Source organism: Procambarus clarkii, chromosome 12 (assembly GCF_040958095.1).
Source record: "Procambarus clarkii isolate CNS0578487 chromosome 12, FALCON_Pclarkii_2.0, whole genome shotgun sequence".
Lineage (NCBI taxonomy): Eukaryota > Metazoa > Arthropoda > Malacostraca > Decapoda > Cambaridae > Procambarus > Procambarus clarkii.
Genome location: NC_091161.1, coordinates 22,943,979 through 22,962,881, shown reverse-complemented (window position 1 = coordinate 22,962,881; position 18,903 = coordinate 22,943,979).

Genomic DNA, 18,903 nt, shown 5'->3' with positions numbered 1-18,903 from the left:
GTATATTTATAAACCTACAGGTTATAATTTTTAATCTTTTACATATGTTACACAAATTTTATCTTACATTAATAAATTTTATTGTATTTATACCAGAAATCTTATTTTCCAATTGAGTGTAACAATGTTTACACATTGAAATCAAGATAGTAAGAGTGATTCCTCCCTTTATAATACATATTCATTTATAACTGGATCATTTTACACTTATAATTATGAAATATTTCCCATTGTAACATAATTAACTACTTAAAACACACTACTAATAATATACCGCCATGAGGATTTTTAGCTTTTAAGACTAACTACCAATTAACTTAAATTTAGGTATTTTGAGGATTATTCACGCTAATAAAAAATGAATTATACGTTTAATATTAGTCATATCTGTGACGTCACCGTGAGGATTAAGTTACAACTATTTTCCTAGGTCTCGTAAGCGAGATAAAATCTGAATCATTTTATATTAAACAAATTAATATATTCAGTTCTGATTCTAATAAAACAGCCCAACTCCCAGTTTTATGACGATTAGTTCTCACATGAACGGCAGCGTGCGTGTGGGGCCATATTGGTTTGGACGGCCATGAGAACTTGTCAGTTTGGACGGCCAATCCTCATCAACGAAGTGATGAGGATTTTTTTTAAAGAAATATTAATTTTAAAGTTTGTGGATGACATACGTATGATTTCTCTGATCATGGAAGTTCATGATGATGATTACATCCTTAAATGTAAGTATATATTTCTTCTCTGCTGTGAATAGTTTGTCATCCACACCTTTATTTCAGAGTCAATCTGTCAGACAATTTAAATAAAAGCAATGATATGGTATGCAATTAAAGTTTTAAAATATGTTCAGATTTGTAATTGTTCACAAGATACATTTAAAACTCGCAAAAATTAAAACAATGTTGGAAAGTTTATTTATCTTTTGCGAATAAATGAAATAATTTTGATCTATAGTCAAGGACTCTAGGAACTTTCCCACCCGCCCCCCTCACCCACCTGAACTCTGCCTTGGATTACCTACCTGGACATGGAAATTCAAACTATTACTGTCGAACTAAACAGTCAGTCAGTTAATAATGTACATAAATTTAAAAAGGCAAAACCTTTGTGGAGTTACAAGCATGAGATCAGACAAATATGAATTAACCCCTAACCCCCCCCCCCCTTTCATCACAATTCTGATAGTTATTTGATACAATATGTAGTTTATGCGATTACTTATCAGTATACAAAAACATGAAGTCTTCCCAACACACAATTCCGATCTGGTCGACTAAAGAAGTCTTCACCACTTGGTGGTGAGCTTGGGCATAGTTATTTCATCAAATCACCTCAATGTTGCTCACGTGGCCCCACGAGAATGAGGCGATTTGATTAAGTAATTATGCCCAAGTTCATCCCTAAGTGCCGTCGGGACGGTAGGCTAAATAGCCAAGGCTACCATCGTCTTTTGTACGGTCACGGATGATCGAGTGGTTAAGGTACTGTGTTCGCCAGTTGCATAGTGCCCCTGTGCCTCTATCTGCATTGTTTCGAGGCACTTCTGAAGTGTGGAGTTTTTGATTGCATATGCGCTTGGGGGGACCATTCAAGCTTGTTCGCATCTTCACCACTTGGTACTAGCAACCAAACTTGCTGAAAGAGCAGCCAGTAACCAGCTTCCATCAGATGAACTAGCAGTTCAGACAGAGGACAAAAGGTGGCACAGAATCCGTACAGCATGTGCAGAAATCTGATACTAATACCCATTTCACACTGGATGAGCTCAGTCGGTCTAAGAAAAACTACAAATATACATTCCCTGGAGACAACCTATAATATAGTTAGATACCTCGGCCAAGAGGGAAACGCTGCATACCTTAGGTTAACTGATTTCAGCCAGGACTTCTCAAACTAGACTTACAGCTTAGAATAGGGCACACAGTGCCGATCACAAAACCCGAAGATCCAGCTAATCCAAGGCCCATCTCTCTCTCTCCAAACCTTTGCAGCCAAGATGGCTGAGAGTGGCACGCAACAGACTTGACTGGAACATGCCTAAACTATGTCCTTTAAGACGCAACAGGACATGTATGCCTATAAAAGTTGGTACAGTGGAATGTACTACAACTGTTAGCCCACTAGAATGACAGACCAGGAATGCTGATATTCCTGGACCTCGAGAAAGCCTTTGAACTTGCTCGCGCCCCAGCTATTCTCTGCCGTCTCATCGACAAAGAGGTCAAAGGCAACCTTCTCTCCTGGACCAAAAACTGTCTCAGAGAAGCAAGAGTGAAATTTGTATTCAGACTGCCACGAAAAGACATTAATATGGTACACCGCAAGGATGCATTCGCAGCACCCTTCTCTTCAACTGTTTAATGGAAAGAATAATGAGGCTGAAACTCCTACATCACAGCAGGCTGCTAAATTACGCAGACATTGTTATCATAAACTGAAGGGATGCGGCGCGCCTTGCACACAAATGCTTAGACTACATCAGTGAAAACGTAAAGCAGATTGGTATCAAACTCAACCCCACCAAGACAAAAGCCATGCCCATAAAAATACAGACGCCCGACATCCCGCTGACAGTACAGGGTCAACCAATTGAATGGGTGGACACTTGTCAGTATCTAGGAATAATCCTGGACACATTTGAATGCTGAGGTCTCCTACTTGAAAGAACTCTGCGGCCCGGACGGCAACCCTCAGGTCGCTAACCTCCCTCTCTGGAGAAGCCAATCTGCAAGTCTTTCGCTCATACTATGTACAGGCAGTCAGATCAGAGATAGACTATGCTGCACCTGCACTCAATCCAATCACAGTGGAAAAAGCTTGAAGTAGCCAAAAACAATGCTATGAGAGCTGCTCTGGGAGCTCCCTATGTAGACCAGGCTTGAAACAGACTGGAATCTAGTTTGCACTCTTCAAGAAAGAAAATATCAAAGAACAGGTACGATTATCAAAGACAATTTATTCCCCTGATCCAGTCCCAGCAAGATAGTCCTTGGTGGTTGAACTTCGACAAAACAACTGAAACTCTTGGGCTGCCAGAGCGGGAAAATTTCCAAACGACTACAGTTTAAAAGCACGATTTTTGATAGAGGGGGTGATCAACTACACCCAAAATACACTTGTTCCCCACTGTGGGAGGAGCCTTACTTTGAAGTTATCTTGAGATGATTTCGGGGCATAGCGTCCCCGCGGCCCGGTTCTCGACCAAGCATCCTTTTGTTACCACCCTTGTTTGTTACCACCCTTGTGAGTATGCCACCAGGCTCGTCCCGGAACAGAGGTATGAGCTACGAGGAAAGGCTAAAGGAGCTGAACCTCACGTCCCAGGAAAACAGAAGAGTAAGGGGAGACATGATAACCACCTACAAAATTCTCAGGGGAATTGACAGGGTGGACAAAAACTCTTCAGCACGGGTAGGACACGAACAAGGTAACACAGGTGGAAACTTAGTACCCAGTTGAGCAACAGATGTTAGAAAGAATTTTTTCAGTGTCAGTAGTTAATAAATGGAATGCACTAGGCAGTGATGTGGTGGAGGCTGACTCCATTCACAGTTTCAAATGTAGATGTGATAGAGCCCAGTAGGCTCAGGAATCTGTACACCAGTTGATTGACAGTTGAGATGCGGGACCAAGGAGAAAGCTCAACCCCCGCAAGCTCAATTAGGTGAGTACACCCCCAGGAAACGGCCCGTAGCATGTGTAACTCCCAGGTACTTATTTACTGCTAGGTAACAGGGGCATCATGGTGAAAGAAACTGCCCATTTGTTTTCGCCTCCACCGGGGATCGAACCCGGAACCTCAGGAATACAAATCCAAAGTGCAGTCCACTCCGCTGTCAGGCTCCATGTAGCTTACCTTCAAGCTAGTAATAGAACCTATAATATGTCTTACTGGTAAAAAAGTCTTCCAATGAAAAAAGCTGCCTATGATCCAACAATCATAAGGTGCATCATAGAAAATCAAATGAGAAGCATAGCAGTAGCCGCTCACGTCTTCACAGACGGATCGGTTGACACAATATGAGAGTGATGGTGCTGCTTTTTGCACGGATAGCAAACAGGCCCATTGGAGACTGGAAGGACCAGTATCTTCAACCCAAACTGAACTGTTTGCCATACAAAAGGCATTCACATGTGTGCTTGCACAAAACACTCAATATGCAATCATACACACAGACTCAAAAGCTGCACTTCAAATATTAGGAAAATAAGCGGTAGAACGACAACGTGGAAATAATTACACCATTTTGTATCTTGGAGCAGTAGCTAAAGGAAAAAGAGAGACTCAACATAACCCTAAACTGGATCCCATCCCTTGTTGGAATCCCATTACATGAGAAATGCGATGAAATTGCTAAATTGGCAACTAGTTATCCAGTGATTGATAAAACAATCCAACTCTGCCTCGAATACATAAAAAAACACCATCACCTAAAAACACTCGCATCTCAACAAAGCCCCTCAACAACGGAGTAGCAGAAGGTTCGCCCTCTGCAATATGGTATCTTCAGGCCACCAAGTTAAAACAGTTAAATACCCCAAAAGCAATCCACAGGGAAAAAGCAGTTCGGTTATATAGACTATGTCTAGGTTAAAGATGCAACTGGGAGATTGATTAACCCAGACAGAGGGAATGCATATTTTGCCAAACAATCACAAAAGCCACTACTTCACTATCTCCAGGAATGTGAAGCAATCAACGACCTGATTAGAGCTTTAAGAGTCCCTGAATCTTGCAGTAACCACCCTGAAGCCATCAATACTGCCAATCTTCTGGTCAAAAGAAGTGTCCTGCAGCTGGACACCCTCAAATACTAACAAAAAATCTACCACTTATGAGATATTCATGCCCCGTGCCATCTCTTGGGTGGCTTAATATTCATCAATTCATTCATTTGGTCCACCACACCACACACACACCCGGTCCACACCAGCAATCCTGACTAACTACACAAGACATCCATCGTCACTAGGACCCGTTGAGGGGGTTTTAACAACAACATTGCCCCACAACGCCTAAAAGTCAGGAGAGACTCCATGGACGGCAATACTTTCACCACAAACTACGTCTTAAAGATCTTAAAACAAGCCATCTGATTACACCCATCGACCATAGTCAAGAAGGTGAGAATATTGTTCTCTTTCTTGTGTGGGGGATCTCAAAAAAAAAAAAAAAAAAAAAAAAAAAAAAAAAAAATTAGATTGCACACTTAGCAAAGTGCACCACCACTTTCCTCTCTTCCCACATCAGTACATCGCCGACCGAACAGTCTTTATTAGCCGGACCAGCCACTGGATCTGTAAATCGACAACCCATCTCTGCCATCTCTGCAACGGCAATCAACATGCAATTTCACACCGCTTTCTCGGCAGACAGGAAAAAATCAAGGCCCAGATTGAAACCAAGAAAGCCAACCTTCTCAACCCCGCCACCAGAGCCCCTGATGCTCTCTTCCCACATCAGTACATCGCCGACCGAACAGTCTTTATTAGCCGGACCAGCCACTGGATCTGTAAATCGACAACCCATCTCTGCCATCTCTGCAACGGCAATCAACATGCAATTTCACACCGCTTTCTCGGCAGACAGGAAAAAATCAAGGCCCAGATTGAAACCAAGAAAGCCAACCTTCTCAACCCCGCCACCAGAGCCCCTGATGCTATACCCAACACCTCAGCTCTCACCAACCAACCAGACGATTCCTAGTATCAAACAGTGGTTCCTCCTACCAGTCAAGCCAGCCTTCACAATGGGACCCCCAGGGGCCCCCAATGGGGACCGACAATCACCGATTCATCAGAGAACTAAATGTACTGTACCTAGACAATGGCCTGGACCCCATCATACCCCCCTGACGCAAGTCTACCTCCACTATCACACCCGGGATTTCCACAAGGTCGACTGCTAGGTCGATATCAACTCAGACGTCAGCTCCACTAAAAGCTGCACAAAAAGCAGCATCTTTCAATCCAACCCCGAATGCTACCTCCATCACTATCTCCGCAGACACGCGCTCGCAGACGTGCTCTCTCCGACCACAACCACCACCGACGTTACCGAACCAGCTTCTATCACAACTCGTCGACTTCAGAGCCAGCCTCAACCTCAGGTTGAGACCAAAACCACCAACAACGAACTATGCCACGGACTCCTCAGACGAGTAAATTTCATTAAGAACTCCATTGTCACACTTCCCGTAGTGTGTGCAAGATCTCATGGAGGCCACATCACTGAACTCCAATGACAGCACAGCCATGTCAACTAGCAGCAAGACTGACTAAGAAAACACAGAAGACCTAGACGCCTTCATTAACTCACCAGCTCTACAAATTGGTATTGCTTGCCCTCTGTGACCGCCCCCCCCCCCAAAAAAAAAACATCCATTTACAGATCTCCAGTTTCAGCTATTGGTAATGGCTCCAAAGAGCCTCCACTTTCGGGCTGTTCATGCCCGCGCCACCTTTTGGGTGGCTTAATCTTAATCAATCCATTTGATCACCATAGGACCTACCGACCCCAAGTCTTCAACTACCCATCTGACCATTTTCCACCTTCGGACATTAACGCAAGCGATGCTTTGTTGTTTAGAGCAGTGCAGCTAGATCAGTAAATCATCGTCAGAGTTCGAGTGCATAACTTTACTACTGGAAAAATGTGGAGATTATACTGCATTTGTGTAGTGATGGCGACTGCAGTTATGAAGGCTTACATCTATGGAAAACATGAGCCTCTGGATCCCGAAGAAAGTGTTAACTGGAATTCGTTTGTGCCCAAGGAAACCTTCTAGGAAAGAGCACAATAGTTAAACGAAATCCCAGTTTGCCTTTAGAACTTCAAAATCTACTTCCGGAACATTTGAAAGCGAAGAAAATTTCTGCCCACGCTGTCCCACTTGCTAGATGTACCACCAGAGGTCGTGAAGGATGCCGACCCCATCCAGATGCTCAACATGCTTAAAGCAAAACGTTCATCAGAAACGTTCGTTAACACATTAAGTTAACCCATGACATGACTTGACATACCATCAGTGAACATAGAGGGAGGCGACTCCCTCATGATGCTCAACTTCGAGGCAAAATATTTGACAGCCAGACAAACGTTCAATCAATGACATCACTGTTGATATCCCAGACTTCTTAAGTTATGGAGAACTGGGATATATAGTGAAGCTCAAGTGTGTAGTGTCCCGGGCTGACAAACTCAAACATTAACAAATAATGTTCGTCAAATTTTCGACAATAACGAACACCTTACACGTGAAATGTCAATGCAGCTAGTGTCACATCTAGACGCTACGGGCGTTCGAGGCCGCTTGAACAAACCAGAGAATTACTCTAATTCATGTCTAAATATATTAAAAACCTTAAAAAAATTAAAATCAGATATTCCAAGTTGTAATTTTATTGTTTAACTAGCTGTACCCTGCCATGGGTTGCAGTGGCTCAGCAGTGCATGTGCGTTGCTGAGCTACAGCAACCTTACCCACATCTCCCAGTCCTCCCCAACCATTCCGCCTCTTTCGTCCCCTCGTCCTCCCAACCATTCCAAACTTCCCCATCCCTTTGATCTCCCAACCATCCCCCACTCTCCCGTTCCCTCTGCCATTTCCACCCTCCCCCCATCCCTGCTGTCCTCCGCACCATCCCCCACTCCATCCCCTCGTCTTCCTCACCATTCCCAACTCCCTCGTCCAATGCATTCCCATATGATCTGATGTTCCCATCAGAAAATTGGGAACATCAAATGATCTGCTGTTCCCATCACTGAAATATAAGAAAAACAATTAAAAATGCAATGAAAACAATTAACAAAATAAACTACACATGAAATGAACGGCATGGTAAACATCAAAGCTCAATTCCATCGCAATGTCACAAAATAATTAAATCAAAATGAAAACTCAATTTATCAATGAAATTGGAAATATTGAAATGGAATTGTAACATTCAGAATAGCGTGAGTTGCTCTTATGTGCAACAGATGGCACCGTTTTTCAAAAAAATGCATATTTTTACCTGATACAAGTGTGGCATCTATATTTATACTCACAAAATGAATGGTATGGTAAAAACACAGCTCAATTCTAATGCAATGTCACAAAATAATTAAATTAAAATAAAATGAAGTCTTTGAAAATTTAATTTATCATTGCAATCAGAAACAATGAAATGGAATCTTAATATATTTAGCATAGTGTGGATGGCTCTTATGGTTATCTTGAGGTGATTTCGGGGCTTTTTAGTGTCCCTGCGGCCCGGTCCTTGACAAGGCCTCCACCCCCAGGAAGCAGCCCGTGACAGCTGACTAACACCCAGGTACCTATTTTACTGCTAGGTAACAGCAGTAAAGTGTGGCAGGTGCCACACCTCCTGCGGCACCTGCCACACCTCCTGCGGCACCTGCCACACCTCCTGCGGCACCTGCCACACCTCCTGCGGCACCTGCCACACCTCCTGCGGCACCTGCCACACCTCCTGCGGCACCTGCCACACCTCCTGCGGCACCTGCCACACCTCCTGCGGCACCTGCCACACCTCCTGCGGCACCTGCCACACCTCCTGCGGCACCTGCCACACCTCCTGCGGCACCTGCCACACCTCCTGCGGCACCTGCCACACCTCCTGCGGCACCTGCCACACCTCCTGCGGCACCTGCCACACCTCCTGCGGCACCTGCCACACCTCCTGCGGCACCTGCCACACCTCCTGCGGCACCTGCCACACCTCCTGCGGCACCTGCCACACCTCCTGCGGCACCTGCCACACCTCCTGCGGCACCTGCCACACCACCTGCGGCACCTGCCACACCACCTGCGGCACCTGCCACACCACCTGCGGCACCTGCCACACCACCTGCGGCACCTGCCACACCTCCTGCGGCACCTGCCACACCTCCTGCGGCACCTGCCACACCTCCTGCGGCACCTGCCACACCTCCTGCGGCACCTGCCACACCTCCTGCGGCACCTGCCACACCTCCTGCGGCACCTGCCACACCTCCTGCGGCACCTGCCACACCTCCTGCGGCACCTGCCACACCTCCTGCGGCACCTGCCACACCTCCTGCGGCACCTGCCACACCTCCTGCGGCACCTGCCACACCTCCTGCGGCACCTGCCACACCTCCTGCGGCACCTGCCACACCTCCTGCGGCACCTGCCACACCTCCTGCGGCACCTGCCACACCTCCTGCGGCACCTGCCACACCTCCTGCGGCACCTGCCACACCTCCTGCGGCACCTGCCACACCTCCTGCGGCACCTGCCACACCTCCTGCGGCACCTGCCACACCTCCTGCGGCACCTGCCACACCTCCTGCGGCACCTGCCACACCTCCTGCGGCACCTGCCACACCTCCTGCGGCACCTGCCACACCTCCTGCGGCACCTGCCACACCTGCGGCACCTGCCACACCTCCTGCGGCACCTGCCACACCTCCTGCGGCACCTGCCACACCACCTGCGGCACCTGCCACACCTCCTGCGGCACCTGCCACTCAAGATCTTAGACCTGCAACTCCAGACGTTCTCCCTCTTGATGTTGCATATTACAGACCAATTAGGTTAGTATGTTTTATTTTTTATATTTTGATATTACATAATAAATAATTGTAAATATAAAGCTGCTGTCCTTTTTTATTTTTTTTTTTAATTAAATTTGTTTGTTTTTTTTTTATCAGGCGATCTTCATGGAACTTCCACACCTTACTGAAGGAATGCCAATCTACAAGGGTGGTAATTTTGATTGAAATTGGTCGTTCATCAACCTCAGCCACAGGTGGCTGAACTTTGACCTTGATTTTCTACAGGTAAGCAATTTGCAACTACATGGTTGAATAACTTTTATTTATTATTCAATTTACATGAAACTTGCACATTATATGTAGAGTCTATGCCTCTAAAAACTATTATTATTTTTTTCCTAAGATCATTTATTGATTTTATAAATATTTGTAAACATTTTGTTGCAGCATTTTTTTGTGAACTTTCAAAATTTGTATTATTGCACTAAATACATTTGGGATAGTAATGTTACAAGACAACCTTTATTATATAGTAATGTGATAGCCGAGTATCATAGAAATGATTTCGGTTGATATTTGCATTTATTTCAACTTTAAAACATGTTAAAAAATGGTTAAAACAAATGTTTTTTTTCTCCCTCTATTTAGGCTGCGATGCTGAAACTTGAACCAGTTGCAGCCCTCTTTAAATTTAACATGACAATAAATTTTCATTGCACTAGAACAACAATTATGAAACCAAACTAAAATTAATGAGCAGTCTTATTTGATATTTACAATGAGGACATAACGAAATACATAGACGCTGAAACAGCCTTTGATCAACACATCCAGTCTTGGTAGTTGGTTTATAATGTACTCAAGACTAATAATAAACACTAACATACACTTGAATCACTTCAGCAGTCACACGCCGGTTACATCAGCCCGTCCTCTAGAGTTGCCACGACGGACAAAATGATGAACTAAATTGCTGTTTGGAATTTTGACGTTAAAATGGGATGCATTATTCGAGTGGACACTTTGGTTGCTAACCAACATTGCCCTGAGTTTGTATCATTAATCTACAACCTAATTCACAAACCATAATTTATTATTTTTTCTAGTTCGAAAATGGTCTAATTTGGTTCCATTATTTCGTGATTATTATTATTATAATTATTAACTTCTGCCATTATTATTCTTTCTAGCATCAGAACAGTAGAAAACATATTTGGACATTAAGGGCAGCTCCTGTTAACGGTTGAAACGATCGGTAAAACAATCCACGTCTGCTTTAAGAACATAAAAATCAAGGATATTGGCCCTCGCATGGCAGCTTCCATTTATATTCAGTCATTCATATACGCCTAACCTACGCTTGAAACAATCAAGGGACCCTATATCTTATATTACCCGGTAATTTGTTCCACAAATCAACAGCCCTGTTACCAAACCAGCATTTATCCAGGTCTTTCCTAAATCTAAACTTAGCTAATTTTCATCCATTGTTTCGTATTCTATTAAGTGTTTATGTATTTTATACCTTAACCTTGTTATGCCCGTTCTTCAGCTTGTACACTTGGGGGAATGGGGTAGAAATACCCTAAGCAACTCTATCCCTGTAAGATGTACTTTGTCTCAAACAGTTTAACTTGTACACTTCAATCAGGGCCACCCCCTAACTCTTCGCCTTTCTAGATAATGAATTAAGCTTTAACAATCTTTTTCCACATGGAAGGTTCCTAATTCGTGGGGTTAACATTGTCATTCTATGCATGACGCGTTCTATAGTACGGCTACCAAAACTGAACTTCATAATCTAAATGAGCCTAACTAGCTAGTTACAGCTGCAGAAAAACACAAGGTGTTTTATTGCTAACGCTTCTAGAAATATTGCCAGGGTCCTTTTGCCTTATTTCAAACAGTTATGCATCGATCTTTTTGCTTATAGTTCTTACTAATTATGACCAAGATTCCTTTCTCAATCTCATCACCTTCCCTCTGATATCCTGTGACTATAATCATTACCTAGCCTCATAACCTTACTTTTGTCAGTATTAAACTATCTACCGGTGTTTTTGATAATTTTGGAAGCCTATCTACATCACCTTGAAATGATTTTGATCCATGATATTAATACGTGCTTGAATATATACATGATACAATTATTTCATACCTATAAATGTCGTTTATTATGTATATGGCTCAAACGTAAATTATCGAGTGTAATAAACTGTTTAGTTCACGGGTAATTCCCTCATGGATTTTTTTTTTTAGTTCAGGGGGGGGGATGGAGGGGGTTAAGTTTTAGAGTTAGCTGGCTTAGCAAAATCAAGTTGAAAATAATATAAACTTGCTTTCAGCGACACAACTGACTGTCCGATAATAACAATTTCACTTGTGCTTGTCACTGAGCCATGACATTTAAAGTTCAAACCAATGGTTCACCTTTTATAATGTCAAAATTAACCCCCCCCTCCCTCTCATATAGAGCAAAGAAAATGGCGCTTACTAATATCACACAACCCAGTTTCCATTTTTGCCCCCATGTGGGTCATATACTCCATGTTGAGAAACTGGTTTAAATCCATTCAAATACACAGTTGATATAAAAAAAAACTTGACTCACTGTCAATCAATCGACGAATAAGCGAGTTTGTATATATTAGTCATCGTGTGTTTAAGAATGAAGGTAACTGCAGAGGCCTATTGGCCCATACTAATGTAATACACAACAATACCAGCTTAGATGTGCGATCCCTGTTGGTAGAAACCTTACGGCACTCAAACGGCCGTTTAACTCCATACATTTCCCACAAAACTTGATGGCACTACAAACAAGGCCATGGCAAGCCCACAGACACTCACCCCCACCACCTGACTAACTCCCTAACCCGGTACACTTATTGGCTACCTGACAACGCTCTGGCGTTCAGGTAGCCAATTGTCAGGTAATATCGGAATCAGTAGACTGCGTTTGTCGTAATACTACCAATGTAGCCGTATAATTCCTTACTTAGAGGACGTCCCTTAATTTGGTTGGCTGATAGTTTGACCCAAGTCTCTTTTCGATAGCAGTGTACAAAGTCCGCCTCGCTGTTTGCACAGAAAAGTTTTTTATATTATAAATTTAATAATACAGTGAATTATTCTTTTGTTTTAGATACATTGAAGCCTATCATGTGTGTCAGATAAAGAGCCTACGACACCTCATGTTTAATGTGAATTCACGTCCATCATCATCAATGGAGAAAAAAGACGTCTGTGTTATTTGCATCGAAGCTTCGCCAAATGATTCTATGAAACCAAAAAAGTTGAAGACAACATTTGCAAAATGTTCAAGCACGACACAAGAACAAGGACAATTTTTTTGAACGTCATAGGAATGCTCAAAAAAAAAACCTAGTTCAACAGGGGAGTTCCAAGAAAAAAAGATGAAAAATAATTGAAGCTTTTTATGTTTTATGACTTGAGATAAAGCAGAAACGCACGCAATTGGGGGAAACTTTGTTCAAACTGTGCGTCCTCAAAATGGTTTTAGTACGTTTATAGAAACAATAAAATACATCTCAAAGGGATAAAGTAGCTTACGCTATTTCTACCCTCTATTTTAAGTCCCTCAACAGGCACACAAATCCACGAATCAAAATACAAGAATCACATTTTACATTGCAGGTAAATAAAGTAAACACAGCATGTAAGTGTTACACTCTTGGGGCAGTGTTTGTAAATCCAAAGTATTCTGTATCACACCATTATCACATCTAAACAATTTGATGTGGTATACTAATTTCCTTATTTATTTAGTTATCATTAAGTTGACACTAATACAATGATCTAAGGTATGGGCGTGTGGCATACTACATAATTTACACTCCTTATCTATTTCACTGACAAAACCGTAATACAAAACACATTTGTATCCTACTCCTAATCTTATGTAAAGTGAATCCTTTCAAATAGACTTTCTTCTATCATAAGTGAAGGACGCATAATGCTTAAATGAGGTCGAGTCGAGATCGAGGGAGGGGGTAGACGTACCGTGCGCGCTCCGTTAAAATCGTGACATTAACAGGGATTCGTAGGACTACTGCCGTGGATTACTGATTACAGACATAACAAAGTGCATAGTGACCGCTGGAAAATTGAAAATAGTCATTAACAATAGAACTTTGTGTTAAATAGAGAATAAACGGGAGACCACGTGTGAGCCAGTGAACGAGGCTTTATGTACATGCGTGTATTAGAATAAAAAAAAAAACGAAACAAAAAAATAGTGAACGGTGATTCGTGGAACAGTGATGTGGAACGGGTATCACAACAACATATAAGTTGGAAGTGAATATTATAAATATAGAACACTAGAAATATAGAATAGTGGCAAGAGGCGGCATCAGTGGTTATAAATCGGGTAACTGGAAACATCAACCTGGGCCACAAGAGGTCACCTGTACTGACCGGGGGACCAGCCTCGCTACCTACGCTAAGTACCTGCCATAAAGTTTGAACAAAATAACACATAATATTACAAGTATACGATATACATATAATATTATAATATTAAACATATAAATATATATATATACATATATATTGTTACAAATATACAATATACATATAATATTATAAATATATAGATATATACAACAAAACAAGGCAATATGGGAGTAAATAAACAAATTTGTGGCCACTGTAACAACTTCTTAAAGACGAAGGTAACGGGAATTGAATGTTATATCTGTAAGACTAGATTCCATTCGGCTTGTACAGGAGTGAGTAACACTACGGCACTGAGAGATGGCCACTTGCTCTGGGTGTGTAAAAATGACCTGTGTCACGTGGGGGTGGGCGGTCCGGGGCTCTGCTAACACTCGGCTGCTAGGGGCTCAAAGGGCCCAAATACTCAGCCCCTCCGACTCCCTGGATTCACCGGAGTCTCCTTGGTCACACAAGATAGGACCAACAATGCCCACCTCCGCAGGTCTTTGCTTCCACCACAAAGGGGTGCCACTGATTCACCCTGGAAGCCCTTCAGTCAACCACGGGGAAACTGCTGTTAACAGTTCCGGCCTAGACCCGTGGGGGAGTGAAGGAAGACTCAGGCTTACCTATAACCATAACCTCCCTGAGTCTTGCCTGCCAGACAAAAAAAGGTTGCAGGAACTCCTTTCCCGCCTGTCTTCTCTATCTTCCTCTTAGCAAGGTCGCCAGCTGGGTTATTATATCTGCACCCCAGCAATGCAGTTCAGTGGGTGTATCACATATCGTTTGTAGCCAGAAATGTATGCTCATAGAGGAATATCATAAATGGAGGCGCACTCAAACACAGTAATAAAATGTGTGGATTTACTGACGCAAATTACATGAACACACACACACAATCACAAGTAATACATGAATATGGAATATGGATGATGAGTCTGGAGATCGTCAGCCTCTTCTTCCACGACCATCCAACGCTCCTTCTACTGGGCAGGAAGACAGGAGTCTCACACTCTCACAGGAGGGCCTCTTCACCACGTCGGCACCTCTTCTTCACTGTCCTGCCATCCATACACAATGTCCTCTCTGACAGTCCTGGACACAAGCTGCCTTGCAGCCTACTCTACTATTAGAGTAATAAAGTCTTGCTGCCACATACACGAGTAAATATTGTGGCCTAACTAGCCTACTCATACAAGGGGTAATGGGAGGGAAAATGATCTACCTTACACTCCTGGCTCACGACGCCTGTCCCTCGATGGTGTGAGGTTCCCTCGCTTCCTTGGGTCGATCCTCGACGATCCAGGGCGTTCCACAGGTCCTCAGGTGTCGTGAAGCCTTCGCGTCGTCGCCGTTCCAATCCCTGAGATTCAGCTGCCCCAATCCTGGTTCATCGATGGGCGCTGAGCTAATCACTATCTTCCCCACACTCGCCTCTCCCACAGGGCGTTGCTCCTTATCCTAGGCACGGTGTCGTCCTTCCAAGATTCTCAGTGGATGTGACCCCAGTCACAGCTAGCTTGCTCGCCCACCTTCCAGACCTCAACGTCCAGCCAGCGGCGCCGCCCAGCGTCGTCGCCGACTATTTTCCAAGTTTGGGCACTTCTCTGCTCACTGAACTTGGTTCCTCTTTGGCTTCCCAGAAGCGCAGGGTCTCCAATAACTATGGTGGGCAACGAAGGCCAGCTCAATCCACTGAACAAGGCTTGCAGAGCCTCCAATCTTTGAGAGCAGACCGAGGCGCGTCCTGTCGCTTCCACGGTCAGTACAACTCTGACGTTGGCGCCGCCCGGGGCACTCGGTGACGTCATGGCGGGCCCTGATTTGTCGCCCGCGACCTACGTCGGCCAATCCGCGATTGGCATAGTGTCCCTTCCACAAGGTCATATCTGCCGTAGGGGATACTGTTTCATTTTATACCAGGGCGCCAATTTTCCTTTATTTACAACTTATAATATAACCTCCTTCCATTAAATGGCAGCCGGTCTGGTCGCCACATATATCACTAGACTCCCTGAACCTCAGAGAATCAGTAGGGAGAGCTGATATGACTCTTTAAGCCGGCAAACGAAAGAAATAGGAGAGGGCACCGTAACATACCCCTCCCCTTAAAATAAGAGTCATATCGGAAGAGCAGCACTCAAGAGGGCAATCTATACTCTTGCTCCCTCCGTTCCTGAAGTGTCACTCCTCCAGTTGGTGACGTGGCTCGTACCACCTTGCCAGTCACTTGCCTCATTGTATCTCCACCTCGCATAGTACCGGGTGTGATGGGTGTTCCCTGAACACCTACAAGAAATCCTCTCTCCGTGGCTACGAGTGTACTCCCACGGCTCGTTACCACTGTAAGATTCAGTGCATGCAGCGCCTCCACCGCGTCGTGCACTCCGAGATAGTCTGGCATTTCCACTGCGTCCTACAGGTACCCCATGTTTCCTCTCATGATCTCCTCTTCGCCAATCTTCTCTCTTCTCGGTTCCTCTTCTCCCATAGGTGCGTTGTCTCCTCACAGTGGCACTTGTAACCTGTACTCCATCCAGCAGCTTCCTCTCTTCCACACTAGGCTTTTGCGATGGCCCAATGCCCCTCTGGTTAGGCTGGCGCCTACCCTGGGTGTACCTATTCCCTGCTTTCTTCGTATTGCCTTTCCTATCCCACTCGCTCCTTCGTTCTCGACGAACATCTTCACTCCTCCATGAGATTCTCTTCCCTGCAGACGTCTTCTTCGGTTCGTGGTTGGGCTCATCCACCTCCCTGTGGCTCACCTCACCACGGTGGTTCATCTTGCACCTACCACTATTCATCTGGCTGGCATAGGGTGCACTGCGTCGTGGCTCCTCCACTCTGCCCCTCACTGCCGTTCGCTCATCCACTGAGCTTACTTTATTCACGTTTCTGTATGGAGGGAGTGCGGTCTGCAGCCTCTTCACCGCCCCAGGCGTTTGTACAGCTGCTCCTCGCCACTCCTCCACACGCATCATCAGGCTTAGTCGGAGGTCCCCGTCGGGGTTTTCCACAACCTCCGACGACCTCTCTGCACTCTCGCCCTCGTTGTCGTCGTCTCTGGCGACGTTTTCCCTGTCGAAGTCGGCTTCCTCACTATTATTTGGAGCGACTGATACCTCACCTGGCAGGGTTGTACCGCTGCTTGAAACATAGGCACTCCTGGCCCAATCGGGTTGTATCCTACCTCCTCCGAGGTCATTACCCAACACCATCTGTACATGCTCTAGGGGTAACTTAGGGGCTACAGCTACTATAGCTTTCTCAACTCCGCAGTCGGCAATCAGCTGTACTTCGTGAAGTGGCAACCTGTATTCCTCCCCCACACTGCGTATCCTCACCACTCCCACAGGTGAATCATTAAATTCCTTGGGGAGAATACTCCTGGTCACCATACTTATGTCAGCACCCGTATCTCGAAGCACGGCAACCTCCACTGGGTCTGACTTTCCAAACTTCACGTTGGCCCCGAAAACGAAGGGATGTTCACCCAACTTCATTTCCCAACCATTCACGTTGGGTCCACTATAATATGGGGTGTGAACAAACACTCTCTCCTCTTCCAACATTAATCCTACATTCCTTTGGTGCTCCTCACACTCGCGGGCATAATGTCCTCTCACACCACAGTTGTAGCATCGGCTGCCTCCCCTGGGCGGCCACTCGCTAGTCACTCTGGCGGTACCACTTGCAGACGTTCCCTGGGTCCTCTTTGGACTCCTTGTCGTCGTATCCGGGACTGCAGCACTTGCTCCCGAGTTAGGTCCACTGCTCACCGCTTGGGGCTTCCTCCCCGCGTCTCTTGAGCTCTTGAACCACGTTACTTCATCGGGCACACTACTCTTGGGAGAGTCCCCACTCGTCCTCGCTCCTCCTGAACTCCTAAAGTTCCCTCCCGACCTGGGGTAAGGCGAGTGTCTGGGCGGCCCCTCCCTCCTGCTATGTAGTGCCTCCTCCAGCATGTCGGCTCGATCCGCTGCAGCCTTCAGGTCCTTAATACCTGCTTCTCTCACCCTTACTCGCAACTCAGGATGGAGCACCGACATGAACTTCTCCATCACTATCAGTCGTTTAACATCATCCACCGACTCCGCTTCCTCCGCCTTCAACCATCGTAGGAATTTCCGTTCCATATCCCGGGCGGTCTCGGCGTAAGTCTTTCCCGACGCTCTTGTACACTCTCTGAACCGCTTCCGGTACATCTCCGGAGTCAGCCGGAATGAGTGGAGAACCGCATTCTTAATCGCGTCATAACTAGTACACTCCTCTAGGTCCAGCATGTTATAGGCTTCCCGGGCCTCACCAGTCAATCTGCCCTGGACCAGAGCAGCCCAATCATCTTCCGGCCACTCCTTCAGAGTTGCTATCCGTTCAAAGTGTTCGAAGAACGCCTCAGCTTCTTGTGGTTCGAACGTAGGTAAGTCACGTTCCCTTACCTTGAGGTCATCCCGCCGTGCAGGTAGTGAGGGCAGACCACGTTCAACGCGACGCAATTCGACTTCTTTCTTTGCCCTTATCTCCTCCAGTCGCAGTTGTCTCTCTCCTTCTTCCCGCTGCAGCCGAGCTTCTCGCTCCTCTCGCTGCAGCTCAGCCGCACGTTCCTCTCGCTGCAGCTGCAGCCGTGCTTCTCTCTCCTCTCGTCGCAGCTGGGCTTCCAGTTGCATCTTCATTATTTCCAGTTGCAGGCTCCTCTTACTACAGCTGGACCTTCCACTGCTCCCATGTTCACTGTGAATTCTCTCCACACTGGTAGGCGCTTGGGGAGGCCCTAGTCGGGACGGTTCACCTTGCGATGGCTCTCCTCGGGACGGCTCCTCTTGAGATGGCTCCTCTCCCGTCGCTTCCTCTCGAGCTGTGAGCTGTGCCATGATCTCTATCCTTCGCTCCGCTACCTTAGTCGT